General features: G+C 43.4%; 1 protein-coding gene across 2 annotated transcripts in view; it reads left to right on the top strand.

Moving 5' to 3' along the window:
• LOC145355970 (septin-2) overlaps positions 1–15,225 on the top strand; it is a 121,627-nt gene that overhangs the window by 32,483 nt on the left and 73,919 nt on the right. The window lies entirely within an intron of this gene.

Genomic DNA, 15,225 nt, shown 5'->3' with positions numbered 1-15,225 from the left:
AAATGGCTTCTGAATTATTCAACATCAAGGGTTGCAGACTGTTTTTTTTTAAGAGGTATTGCAATGTTTGGGCTTGTTCCCTTATTACTGTGGCTGCGGCTGCTGTGTCAATAAAGAGATCTGCTGTTGACCATCAAGGCTATTTCTATGGGTGGCACGTTATTGAATTGGACCTAGTTTAAAGTGTATGATTCAGATCCCGTGTTTAGCTTCTCACCCAGTTTAATACCCAGATTAAACATTGTTTATTCTTGTTTGTGTGTACTGTCCTGCCTACTTGATTCTGCATTGTGCTTGTAAATGACTCTCTTGCAACAGAAACATATGTAAGTTTTTTGGGGGTGCTGTCCCCCACACTAAAAGCAAGTGTCCACCTCCAGTGGTGCAGTACTCTTCTCAAGCTCTGCTGCGCCCTTACTCAGGCTGTCCCTTGCAGCAGCCGTTTCCCTCCACAAATGGGTTGCCTCGCTGGGCATGCCTTGTAGTTCACTTATGCCCTGCTCAGCACATTCAGTCACCTGGTCCATCTCACCAGCTTTTTTCAAAGGGATTTTAGTCTCAGCCAGTAGCTTTTTAGTATTGTGAGGTTGTTGATATGCCAACCAGTCTCCTAACATTTCCCCTAAAGCTGGTTCTCCATTCATAACAAATTCAGTGTTTTTCTAATCTTTTTAATCTGGGCATAAACCCAGGAATTGTCTCCCCTGGCTCCCTGATAGCAGAATGAAATCTATACCTCAACGTGATGATTGAAGGTCAGGGATTAAAATGATCTTTGATTATTTCCACTATCTGGCCAAAAAACTTTGGGCCCAATTTTACCATCGCGTTGCGCTTGTTTACAGGTGCAAAATCTTAGTAGAGCAGGGCAGCACAATCCTCACCCGCCTCCATGCCAGTTGCCCTTTACTGAGACCTAATAAAGTTCATGATGGGGACCAGGTTCAAAATGGGCACAATGGCCATTTAAACGCAATTGCATGCATTTAAATTGACTTAGTGGACTGCATGCCCAACTTTATGGCACTTCCCCCTTTACCATCATGTTCGCCCATCCAGAATTGGCGCGAAACAGAATGCTCTATAAAAGTCTGATTCAGACGCTCCAGTTAGTTAGGAGGTGTGTGCCTATTGTCTGATGGCTGTCTCCTTGAGATTGGGTGGTCCACTGCCATTGCCGTGCTGCCCGAGATCGCTGGGAGGTGAAGGGGGGCCTGCTGTCACTCTGCCTGAGATCAGTGGGGGGAAGAAGGGAGGCCTGCTGCTATTCTGTCTGTGATCAGTGGTGGGGGGAGGGGGTCCGATGCCACTCTGCCTGAGATCAGTGGGGTGGGAGAAGGTGGGGTCCACTACCACTCTGCCTGAGATCAGGGAGTGGGGGAGGGGAATCTGCTGCCATTCTGCTTGAGATTGGTGAGGGGGGGGGGACCCACAATTGGAATGGAGGGTGAGGGGGGAATAAGGGAGTCAATAATGTTGGGGGGGAGGGGGAAGAGTTGGGGCAATGTTTGTGGGGGCCAGGGGGAGGGATTATTGGGCCTGAAGGGATGTGACAGAGGAGTAGCATTCTATCTCTTTTTTCTGCACATGCACAGTTGGAGGCTCCAATTGGAGCTGCAGTGTTTTGGGCATGTTAAGCCCAGCCACAGGCTTTTGCAGCGCAATTCGGAATTGTTGATATTTTTGCAGGTACAGCGCATATGCGGGCGCCTGAGAACTGGTCTAAAAGTCGGATCTGAACCACTCCCGGTTTCAAGTCCACCCAGCACTTAGAATCAAAATGGTAAAATAGGGCCCTGTCTGTCTAGAATGTCAGCCGATGTTAGATTTATCACGAGACTGTAAGATTATGGGCCACAGGCTGACAGTAGTATCACCTTTTCTTTTCCCTCCACTTTGATTTCATTAACTACAAAGAAGTAAAGCAGTCTTTCGATATATTGCCCCCAGTTCTCAACTTCTCGGCCAAGTGACTCAATCTTCCTGATTGAAAGCATTTTTAAGGCGTTTGTGCCTGTCTCCTCTTTGGATTCGATGATCAGTCTTCTCCCCCTTTGACTATGCACTGTGATCTGTGGAATTTTTAAATTTGGAGCAAGTAGGAAAACTATCTGTAAACAAACATTTCAGATTTGACTCCATGGCTGGATTGTTAACACGGGTTTTCGTCTAAATTCTGCCTAGAGATTGAGGGTTATCCCCCTAAAGCAGCTATCAGTTGCACTTAGGGATGTTGACAGCTTGGTCCCATGTGGAAGTTGGTCTGACCCTGTTAATTATAGATAGAATGTTGAAATACTGAACATGATTTATTGGTTTGGAAGTAATTCAGTCAGCAATTTTAATCTGAGAATTGATATGAGCAAGATGTTGAGCGTAGTTGTTGCCAAGCTATTAGGAAACTAATCTGCCCCATGTATAAGGGGATGAAACAGAGTTATTTAGAATAGAGGTTTGATTTTCAGTGTCCTGCTGATGAATAATCGCTTTTTGTGACTTTATTGCCATGAAAAAAATTTAATGCCCGTTTGCAAAAGTCAGTAGATTCGCTAATTAAAGATGATGTTGAACAGTACGTTGTAAAGGGAAGTTCTGTGGGGAAAAAAAACTGGTGTGGCTTGATTCACTTTCCTCTCCCAACTCTCTGACAATTCTGGCTTCATGTCTCACCCCAGTACTTCAGAATATAACTTTGCTATTCAGTGCAGTACAAAGGGACACCTGTAGCATTAGACATACTTCTGAGATGGGATGCCTTGCCAGCCTTTTTGAGCGTGTATAAAGAATGTCATGGCACTATTTGAAACAGTAACAGGAATACTACTTCTGTTCTGTCTTCTTCCAACTATACCCAAATCTTACATAGTTCTATCCTGAATATTTAAAAAGGATTTTGTGTTGTCTTCAAGCCAAAGGTAACTATGTTGGCCACCTGGCTGTTTGGCAGGGTTCTGATGGGTACGTAGGTGACTGCTAAGGTTGTTCTGCAGCTGGATGGTTCTGCTGAAAATAAGATAGGATACCAAAGATGATTGAGTTTTGGATGAGTTGCTGGCTCAGGGTTTTCTCTCCTTGCATTTTCTGTCTGCCTCTAAAGTGCGGTCACTTTCACAGGAGGCCACACTTTTTTAAAATTTTGTTGTCACGCTTTTGTTGTTTGGTTGTACTGTGCAGTGATCTGGGTGGCCTCCCAATACTCAAAATAGATACAAAACGTTTCTGTGAAGCTTCCAGAGTTTCCTTGTCGTGCTTTCTTTGACTGCCATGAGAGCACACCCCATATTCAAGCTCTCCATATGGAGATTCACTTTGGTAAGCAAGTTTCAGGCATTCTGGCTACATGCCTGTCTTAATATGATGTGCATGCTTGATGTGCCAGTTTGGGTAAACACCTAAGTGATATTTTGCCCTGCCCTTCAGAAGCTTCCAATGGCAACTCAAGAGAAAATGGTTGCATAGAGCAGAGTGGGCAGCTGTATTGCTTTGTGGACTTTGTTTGGTAGATAGACTTTCTACAGGTTGCCAGACACATGTTCAAAGTCTGTAGATAACTATGCTTTGACAGTCTCACATGCAAGAATTGCCACTGTAGACAGCTCTCAGGTGTGTTGCTACTATTGACAGGTTCTGGTCATGGACTGAAACATTAGGCTTAAGGTATGGCTTTCCTGAAGAAGACAAATACATTAGTTCTGTTTTTTTTCACTCTGATAGTAAGATTGAAGTTGTTGTGAGCATTGGACAAGTCCATGTTACATTACGTGACTGTCCAGTTCTGAACTGGCAGCTAGAGCAGTCACATACCCTTGGAGATCTTGGTCTTTGTAGTTGGCTCAGATCGAGCAGCTTCTCGTAAATGCAATTTCTGATTTTGACGCCAGGATCACCAATGAGGAAAGCGTCAGAAAGCATGACAGAGAAAAACATGCTGAATAGGGTTGGCGTTAGCAAACAGTTCTTTAGTGTCTGAAAATAATGGATCTGAAGACCCATCATCATCCAGTGTGCACATAAGTATGCTGTTAACAATCTGTTCAAAATTATGGTGAAGTTCTCCATTACTCTTCCAAAGAGCCTCATGGCTGGCTGCATCAAGGCCTTGCTCAGGTGAACAAACATGGTATTAGAGGTCCATATTCTGTTCTTGGCAGTGCCCTGGAGCTCCTAACTACTAACACCACATTAGTGATTCCTCAGCCTTACCTGAAACTGCAGCAGCAAATTACACTAAGCAGTTTAGAAAGATTCTTGCAAAGATTTTGCCGGTGATGAAGAGGCATGAGATTCCTCTGATTGTAGCAAGGATGGCAAGTTGCTTTTCGCTTGTGGATAAACATCTTTGTATTTTTAAACATTGATTCCTTGCTCGCACATAGACTGAAAGTGCAGTAAACTTCATGACCATGCATTGGCTTTATTGACTGCTTCTGGAGCTTTGCCACTAAATAAGAGTTTGATTGCATTTGTTATTTCTAATAGAGTGGGAGGTCATTTAGAGAGCAGCTGATCCCAAGCTGTGACAGGTTGTTGATTGCTTCCTCACAGATAAAGGCCAATTGAGACGTGGTGAGAGTGCCCTGCCTAGCTTTTTCTGTGAGCAGTGTTGACCCATTAGCACTGAGGATTGCTGATGAACCTTTTAGACTGGGGCCAGGAGACAGATTCCAGTCTTTGTGGTCTACATATAACTGAAGTTCATTTGCTTTTTGATTAATCTCTGTTAATTTTGTTTCCTGCAGAGGTATCAGTAGATATTGTGTTTGGATGGCAGTGACTTTATCATTGACATTTCAAACCTTGTGGATGTGTTGTTCCCCCTCTGGGAGTTTTTAAATGACCTAATATTTTCATTGAACCAATATTGATGCTTACGAGAGGCAAGACGAAGAGCCAGGAGAGCAGTGGATTACACAATATCCCTGACGGTAGTACTCCAGCCATCCTCAATGCAGTGTGTGTCCACTTTCACTGCACACAGAGAAGAGTTTCTTTCAGAGAGATTCTTTTAAACCTGCCTGTTTGAGGCTTCAGCTTGAGGCTCAAACAAAAAGGGTGTAGAGAAAAGATTTGCAATGATGAAACCAGAAGTGAGAGGATGTAATAATCAGGAAAGACTAAACAGGCAGGGATCTCTTTCTCCAGGAGAGAGGCTGAGGACTGACTCACGTGTTCTAAAAAATATGCAGATGTCTGTTGGGTTAGATAGAGATGTTTCCACTTGTGGAAAGCACAAAACTATGAATCATAGTCACTAAATTCAGGAAAAACTTGATTACCCAACAAATGGTCAGAATGTGGAATTTGCTACCACATTAGGGGCAGTTGAGGGAAAAATCACATGAATTAAATATGTGAAATAGAAAGGAATAGAAGGGTATGCTGATGGGTTTAGATTGAGTAGTGTTGGAAGGGTTCACGTGGTGCATAACCACTGCCGTAGATCAGTCATAGAACCCTACAGTGCAGAAAGAGGCCACCTGGCCCATTGAATCTGCACCGACCACAATCTCACCCAGGCCCTACCCCATATCCCTACACAGTTACCCGCTAATCCCTCTAACCTACACACCTCGGGATTCTAAGGGGCAATTTTAGCATGGCCAGTCAACCTAACCCGCACATCTTTGGACTGTGGGAGGGAACTGGAGGAAACCCACGCAGACATGAGGGGAATGAGCAAACTGCACACAGACAGTGACCCAAGCCAGGAATCCAACCCAGGTCCCTGGAGCTCTGAAGCGTCAGTGCTAACCACTATGTTACCGTGTGTCCCTTTCAGTCAGCTGAAAGGCCTGTTTCAGTGCTGTGAATTCTGTGCAACTCTGGTCATGCCGCATCTTTTCTTCTCCATACAAATTAGCTGCTGCATTTGCCCGTATAGCAAAAGTGGAAAGTTACTAATTGGCAGTTAGATCATCCTGATGGTGTGCAAGGCACCACCTAAATTCTAGTTGTTTTTATTTTAACTATTGCTATGATATGAAAGTTAGTACCTATACGTGGAAAGTTTTACTGGTGGAAGTACTTGCCTTATCTGGAAACAATGAATGGGATTTTCTGTGAATGCAACTGTACTAAAATCGCAAAAATGTAATAGACTTTCTAAACATTGTTAGAAACATTGTTTTTCACCACGTTATCAACAATGAAGCAAATTTGCCTCCATAGGGACCCACCCACATTTGTAATTCTGCCGCACTGTTCTGGTGAAGTTTCCTTTCCTTAACTGAATGCAGGCACATTTCAGGTCAACGACAAGCTTTTTAACTGATCTGGAACTCCATAAATTGTTTGCAGAGTTCCCTGTTGCTTGTCAAGTTAGTCTAGCTGATATAGTGCACTCTTTCTCTGAATGATAATGCCATCTCTGGCACAGTGCATCTTATTGTTGGGGTGGTGGGAAGCAGTCTTTGCAATGTAAATTGTTGGAGGAAAATCTTAAAATGAGAGTCACTCAGCAATATTTGGGAAAACAATTTGCTAGAGTTCCCAACTAACCTTGTTTAAGTTGTTTTGATGTATTACAAAAGAAAAGTGCTTGTTGCAATTTTTCCTGGAAACGTTGCTTATTGTCACGTGAGTCAGTTTTTTGCAGTGCTCTTAAGAGACAATTATGGTGGTGAATGAACTGATGCCGATTCACATGCGTTATCCTGAGTACTTGCGTCTGGGATTCCGTCCTAAATCATGTTGGAAGTCTCATTCTCAGCCTACCTACTGCCTTGTATTGTCAGCATGACAAATAGTGGTCAGCCTCCCACTTTGAACATGTCAAGTGTACAAGGCTGGCCCATGACAGTTCAACACTTCTTCCTACGAGTATTTCTGTAGGCTAATATAACTATTGCAGTGCTATATTCTGATACCTAGGCTGCGTATACCTCTTTGCTTTGGCCCAATTGAATTTTGCCTATGTGTTTCCTCCCATGGGAGCAGTTAGCTCAGTAGTCTGAGTAAAGCGTTACAATGACTTCTCTTCCTTTCAATTGTGCTGCCCTATAGAAATTTTCACCAAGGGGTGTGTATCACTTCATTTCATATATAAAGCACAAACTTGAGACATGATGAAGTCATTATAGCCTTTATCATTAATGTGACTGTGGGACTTTGTCACTTGTGTTTGCACTGTGAATGAGTTGGTAGTCACGGGACTGGAATGTTCTTCTTGTTCCCAGATTGCTGAGTGGTGTTTTCCTTTAGTTAATTTTCACAAAGGGAATGGGAATTGAAAAAGTATTTGTCGTGAGAATATTGAGGAACTGTTCTTGTACTTTGAGATGCAGGGTAACACTGCTGTAGATTTCTGACTCATTGATATCCTGTAACCATGAATTATGATAGTGTAGGAAGAGGCTATTTGGCCCATTGTGTCTGTACTGATTCTTTGAAGGAACTGTTTAATTAATCTTAACTTTCCTGCTGTTTCCCCATAACCCCACAAATCTTTTCCATTCAAATCTTGGCTCTTGGAGTTGAACACTTTAGGAACTTTCAAGCGGTTATTGGATAGGCACATGGAGCATACCAGAATGATAAGAAGTGGGATAGCTTGAGCTTGAGTTTGGGCATAGCTCGGCACAACATCAAGGGCCAAAGGGCCTGTACTGTGCTGTCCTGTTCTATAATCTTCGTCCAAAACTCTGAAATAGAAGTTTTGGTTTCATGACTCTGGTGATAGCTCAATAGATATATGCAAGAACCATGCCATGTTACTCAACTATGTGATAAAAGTAATTTCTCTGCCAACTTGACATGTTGTCCAACGTGTCTGAGTGTAGCACAGTTTGAAGAATTTTTTGAAAAAATGTTTGTTGAAAATAAATGCTATTGGAAGGTGCAAGATAAAAACAAAATCAACATTTGAAGTAAAATACTGGGCAAATTGCCAAATGTCTTTTAACAAAATAAGTGTTGATTTTATGCATCAGTAAAAATCAAATCTCACTTAAAACCATACTTAATTCTAAATGATGACTTTTTAAATTTTTTAATCTATGAAGTCATCTTCAAAATGAACTTTTAACTTAAATGCATGGAATGAAAACACTTGGCTGCTGTTCCTCATGATTAAATGATATAACAGCAGATTGAGAATTTATCATCTCCCCTTTATTTGAATGATTGCAATCTGTTTCTCAAATTCAAGGCATTATCTATAACCGTAGTTATAGCATTTAAAACAGGTTTATTTACTACTATGCCTTTCAATATATTATTCCTTTGAAACTGTTAGTGACAGCATATCCCAAACCAAAAACACAGCTTATTTTTCTTGAATTAACTTTTTTAGGATTTTTCACGATGGTGGTAAGCTTGGGAGCCACAAATGAGATGTTTAAGAGCCACAGATTGCAGTTCCCTGATTTAGAAGTACAAAGGCAACATACGTTTGGGAACACCACATCTGCAAATTTCCATCCAAGTCTCTAGCTATCCTGGAAAATGTAATTTCACTCTTTCATTGTGGCTGGATCAAAATCTTGGAACTTCCCAGTAGCATTGTTGGAGTACCTGGATGTCTTGATGCAATTATACAGGGCCTTGGTGAGGCCACACCTGGATTATTGTGTGCAGTTTTGGTCTCCTTATCTAAGAGAGTATTTTCTTGCTGTAGAGGGAGTGCAGAGGTTTACAAGACTGATTCCTGGGATGGCAGGATTGCAATATGAGGAGAGATTTAGTCGGTTAGGATTGTATTAACCAGCATTCAGAAGATTGAGGGGGGAATCTCGTAGTAACCTATAAAATTCTAACAGGACTAGGCAGGGTAGATGCAAGAAGGATATTCACAATGATTGGGCTGTCCAGAACCAGGAATCATAGTCTGAGGATACAGAAAGATGAAGAGAGATCTCTACATCCACGGAGGGGTTAAGCTATGAAATTCACAATTACAGAAAGTAGTTGAGGCCAAAAGTTTTCAAGAAATATAGCACTTGAGGTGAAGGAAATCAAAGGTTATGGGAGAGGGGAGGTATAGAAACCATAATGTGGAGATGCTGGCGTTGGACTGGGGTAAACACATAGTAAGAAGTCTGACAACACCAAGTTTAAGCCCAACCAATTTATTTGATTGTAAACTCACAAGCTTTCGAGGTTCCCCTCTTCGTCAGGTGAATGAAGAGTTCTGGCCTCAGACAGATCATATAAAGCACAGACAGTTTACAGATTACTGATTAGAATGTGAATCTTTACACCTAACCTGCTATTCAAGTCTTTAAGGTGGCTAACAATGTGAGTGGAAGGAGCACTGAGCACAGGTTGAAGAGATGTGTATGGTCTCCAGACAGTACTGTACTGTACAGAACTCTTCATTCACCTGACGAAGAGGGGAACCTCAAGCTTGTGAGTTTACTATCAAATAAATTGGTTGGACCTAAACCTGATACTGTCAGACTTCTTACTATAGAAACCTTAGGCAGGATCAGGCTATTGAGTTGGATGATCAACCATGATCATAATGAATGGCAGAGCAGGCTCGAGGGGCTAAATTGCCTCTGCCTGCTCCTTACTTCTACATTTCTATACTTGCAGCAGATAAATTGCAGGTTCAGGAGTGTGATTTACCACCACCTTCTCAAGGGCAATTATGAGGGGGGGATAATTGCTCACCTGTGATGCCCGCTTACCATGAATGAATTTTAAAAAACAGTTCTGCGTTCTGGTATTTCGCTCAAGTGACCGTTATTCATCTGCAAACCAGCCAAGTGTTGGCAAGCTGTTGATTCATGAACAGTGTCTTGGGTGTGCATGAAGTTCTAAGACTTGAATTAGAAAAATGCAACTGCTACCGCAAGTAAGGTCAACTGGTTCAGCATTAGCTAAGGAAAGTTTCCAGTCTTCAGTCAATTGGTAACTAGTGAGGATCAGAAACCTTTTGTTGAGTAGCAAGATTGTGTTTCATTGTTAGCACAAGGTCAATCTGAAATCTATTGTGGGCTGATATTAGCATAACACTGGCTAATGCCAAATGGAGGAAGGAGATCACAGGTCTGACTGCACGGATACATTGTGAAGGAAAACAGATTTTCATTGCCATGCTGAGAAGGTTATTGTGTATTGGACAATTGACAGCTGGCAGTTAAATAGTAGTAGGTCATTGTTCAAATGTCATGACTTTAAAAACAGGCAGTTTTTAATTTCTTTTGAAATTGTAATGTTGTATTATTGCTTTAATTGCCTCACTTTTCCAGTGCTCTTCTGAAGATAAGTGGCAAAAACAAAAGGCATTAATTTGAAACTCTTAAATTTTGACCCTGATTGACCTTGGTATCAGACAAGCTTTCAGTCACCAATGAATCTGACCATGTGATAATTCACCAACAGTAAACGACCATTAACTGCAGGTGCTCTTGTAAATTCAGTTGTGTGTGAGTTTGACTGATCTGTATCTGCACCTCTATCAGCCAGGCGGGATGGAACTTGGCAGACTCTCGTTGTACAGTGAATTTTAGAACAAGCAAAATCTATTTATTCAGCTTATGGAGTCTGTTGGAACAATTCACTTTAATAAACAGTCCACAAGGTCTAGTTCAGTAGAGTGGCCTACAAAATCTCTGGGAATAAATCATAGAATCCTACAGTGCAGAAGGAGGCAATTCGGCCCATTAAGCCTGCATCAACAACAATCCCACCCGGGCCCTGTCCCCATAACCCCACATAAGAGATTGGGGACCAGGCGGGAAAATCATTTTGAAACCCAAAAATCAATGATCAAGGTAGCCAGTGAAGTTTAAACACTGTGTCGCCTGATGCAATTTTTCAAAGTCATCTTGGTCTTTTGGTTAAGATGAGGGGGAGAATTTTCTCATTCCGCCTCTCATGGGCAGGCCAGAGAAAGGTCCATTGACCTCGGGCGGGATTTTCTGGTTTCGGGATAAGCATGGCCGGAAAATCCTGTCTGAAATGTCAGATGGAGCCCAAGATGGGGTGCGATGCCTCGTCTTGTCAGCTTGGATCTTGTTTGCCTCTCTTAAGGGGACCATGAATTTGTTTTTTTTGGATGGAATATAAAATTAGACCAGTGGAAAACTGAGCCTTTATCATATTGAAAGATGGAGCAGGCTGTCACTGTTTCTCAATTCTTTTGTTAGGTGGCATGTCAGAAATTGCAGCAGCATCTCTCAATAAAAGCAAACACTGCTTTGAGCGGAGGGTGGATGTGTATAAAATCAAAGAGTCATTTATAAGCTGTGAAGTCTCCTGACATGATTGGTGGGGAATTTAACAAATTATTTTCATGTTGGCAAAGAATTCAAGTGCAGTTGTGGTCTATAGTTTATACACAGTTGGATGCAACTGATTTTCTAGAATGTGGTGTGTTTTGTAATCAGGCAATGTGGTTGTATCCCTTTCTTTAGCTCTGAAGAAGTGACATGGACTCAAAACGTTAATTCTGTTTTCTCTCTTTACAGATGCTGCCAGGCCTGAGTTTTTCCAGCATTTCTGTTTTTGTTTCAGGTTCCAACATCTATTGAACCATAGGATCCCTAGAGTGGAGAAAGAATCTGTACAGCCCATCGAGTCTGCACCGACTGTCCGAAAAAGCATCACACACAGGCCCTCCCCTCCGCCTTATCCCTGTAACCTCATGCATTTACCATGGCTAATCCACCTAACCTATACACTTTTTGGACACTTAGGAGCAATTTAACATGGCCATTCCACTTAACCTGCACATCTTTGGACTGTGGGAGGGAACCGGAACACCCAGAGGAAACCCATGCAGACACTGGGAGAATGTGCAAACTCCATGCAGTCACCCAAGGGTGGAATCAAACCCGGGTCCCTGGCACTGAGGCAACAGTGTGACCCAATGTGCCACCATGCCTCCCTGCAGTATTTTGCATCTATTTATGTTTGTATAATGGGATCACCAAATCATAATGTTCAAAAAAAGAAAAAACACAGCCAACCGCTCGATAGTAAAGGTCTTGAAATTTATTGCCAAGATATTGTGATTTATTTTGAGCAGTAGCAGCATATCAGTCTTCTGCTATAATAGTGTTAACTAATTTCAGTGGTGGCCCACTCACCGCAGCCGAAACAGCAGATGTGTAGTAGTTCCACCAATCTTTTGCACATGTGGCTACATTGACACTTCACTGCAGCCCTGGGGGATTACAGCTCTGATTTAGTTTTTGACAGAATGTCAAACTGGTTTTTTTTTTGGCAGAATGTCAAATAGAATATCGTTGTGAAATTCAATGTATGTACCAAAAAAGAGTAAGGATTTCTCCTGGTATCCTGTTCTTCATTCATCCCTTAACTAACAGTAGAAGCAAAAGATAAGCTAGTTAGTTATCTTGTTTTCTGTTTGAGATCCTTGCTCTGAATATATTGGCTGCTGTTTTACCTCCTGTTGGGTGGCACGGTAGCACAGTGGGTTAGCACTGTTGCTTCACAGCTCCAGGGACCTGGGTTTGATTCCCGGCTCAGGTCACTGCCTGTGTGGAGTTTGCACATTCTCCTCGTGTCTGCGTGGGTTTTCTCTGGGTGCTCCTGTTTAGAACATAAGAACATAAGAAATAGGAGCAGGAGTAGGCCATCTGGCCCTTCAAGCCTACCCCGCCATTCAATAAGATCATGGCTGATCTGTCGTGGCTCAGTTCCACATTCCCACCCTCTCCCCATAACCCTTAATCCCCTCTCATCAAAAACCCATCAACCCGCGTCTTAAAAATATTTAGTGAGGTAGCCTCCACCACTTCAACGGGCAGAGAATTCCAGAGATTCACCACCCTTTGAGTGAAGAAGTTCTTCCTCAACTCCGTTCTAAACCGCCCCCCCCTCCTTATCTTAAGTCTGTGCCCCCTAGTCCTACTGTCCTTTCTGAGCGGGAAGAGTCTCTCCACCTCTATCCTGTCCATCCCATTCATCATCTTATACGTCTCAATGAGATCTCCCCTCATTCTTCTAAACTCTAACGAGTACAAGCCTAGTTTATTCAACCTCTCTTCATAGCTCAACCCCCTCAACTCTGGCGTCAGCCTAGTAAACCTCCTCCGCACTCCCTCCAAGGCCAAAATATCCTTGTGTAAATACGGTGCCCAAAACTGCACACAGTACTCCAGCTGCGGCCTCACCAATGCCCTATATAGCCGCAGCAAGACCTCCCTACTTTTATATTCAATCCCCCTCGCTGTGAAGGCCAGCATCCCATTTGCCTTCCTGACCAACTGCTGCACCTGCAAGCTGGGTTTTTGAGACTCATGCACAGGGACCCCGAGGTCCCTCTCCACTGTCACCTGCTGTAGTTTTTCTCCACGTAAATAATAATCCTTCCTACCATGATTCCTACCAAAGTGGACCACCTCGCACTTGCCAACATTAAATTCCATTTGCCATTTCCTGGCCCATTCGCCCAGCCTATCTAGATCCTTCTGCAGACTCTCCACACCCTCCACGCAATTTGCCGTTCCACCAATCTTGGTGTCATCAGCAAATTTTGACACCCTACACTCGGTTCCCTCCTCCAGATCATCTATATAAATGGTAAATAGCTGAGGCCCCAGCACCGACCCCTGGGGCACTCCACTAGTCACCAACCGCCAATCTGAATAGTACCCATTGACCCCCACTCTCTGCCTCCTATTTGACAACCAGTCCTCTATCCATGCTAACACCCTACCCCCAACTCCATGTCCCTCGACCTTCTGCAATAACCTCTTGTGAGGTATCTTGTCAAACGCCTTCTGAAAATCAAGAAAGACCACATCCACCGGCTCTCCTCTATCCACCGCCCTAGACACATCCTCATAGAACTCCAGTAAATTTGTCAGACACGACTTCCCCTTAACGAAACCGTGCTGCGTCTGCTCTATCAAGCAATTCCCCTCAAGATGCCTCGCTATTTCCTCCTTGATGACGGATTCTAACATTTTACCTACAACAGACGTTAAACTAAACGGCCTATAATCCCCCGCCTTTTGCCTGGCACCCTGCTTAAACAACGGCGTAACATTAGCCACTTTCCAATCTTCCGGCACTTCCCCGGAATCCAGCGACGTCTGGAAAATAACCACCAAGGCATCCACTATCACCTCCGCCATTTCTTTCAGAACCCTCGGATGCATTCCATCCGGTCCTGGCGACTTGTCCACAATCAGCCCCTCCAGTCTGTCGAGCACCGCCTCTCTAGTAACAGTAATGTCATTGAGACCCTCCAGTCCTACCACCTTTCCATCTCTAACACCCGGCAAATTATTCACGTCCTCCTCCGTGAAGAGTGAAACAAAAAAGTTATTCAAGACCTCAGCCATTTCCCCATCCCCTACCACTAAGTCCCCCTTCTCATCCTCTAAGGGTCCAACGTTCACCCTAGCCAGCCTCTTCCTTTTTATATACTTATAAAAACTCTTGCTATCCTTTTTTATATTAAGCGCTAGCCCAGCTTCATAGTTTCTCCTACCCTTCTTTATCAATTTCTTTGTCAATCTTTGTTGACATTTAAACCTCTCCCAATCCTCTTCTCGCCCACTACTCTTAGCTACTCTAAACGCCTCCGCTTTTAATTTAATACTTTCCTTCACCTCCTTTGTTATCCACGGCTTATTACCTCTCCTCCTACGGTCCTTTTTGACCATCGGAATAAATTTCTGCTGAGCACCAAGGTAGATCTCCTTAAAAATCCTCCACTGCTCCTCAGCAGACCTACCTTCCAACGCGCTCCCCCAGTCCACATTCGCCAATTCCTCTCTCATCCTACCGTACTCCCCTCTGTTGAAACAAAGGACACGTGTCCGGGAACCCACTTTGTCCTCCTCCATCTGCATCAGAAACTCCACCATACAATGATCACTCTCCCCAAGAGGATCCTTCACTGCAAGGTCTCTGATTCTACCCGCCTCATTACATAACACCAGATCCAAGATAGCTCGCTCCCTCATTGGCTCCAACACACACTGTTCAAGGAAACTATCCCGGCAGCATTCCAAGAACTCCTCCTCGAGCCCACCGCGTCCAACATGGGCCGACCAATCAATATGAGATTGAAATCCCCCATAATTACGGCCATCCCATTCCTGCACGCCGCACTTATTTGCGCGTTAACAGCCCGCCCCACCTCCAGATCATTATTCGGGGGCCTATAGACTACACCCACCAGCGTCTTCCTCCCTTTGCTGTTCCTAATCTCTACCCACAACGATTCCACTTTCTGCTCTTTGGCTCCAATATCATCCCTTGCTACCACCCTGATGCTATCCTTAATCAGCAGAGCTACGC

This window comes from Carcharhinus amblyrhynchos, chromosome 20, assembly GCF_965287045.1.
Source record: "Carcharhinus amblyrhynchos chromosome 20, sCarAmb.v2.hapA, whole genome shotgun sequence".
NCBI classification, from domain to species: Eukaryota; Metazoa; Chordata; class Chondrichthyes; order Carcharhiniformes; family Carcharhinidae; genus Carcharhinus; species Carcharhinus amblyrhynchos.
This window is presented reverse-complemented; position numbering and strand designations above follow the sequence as displayed.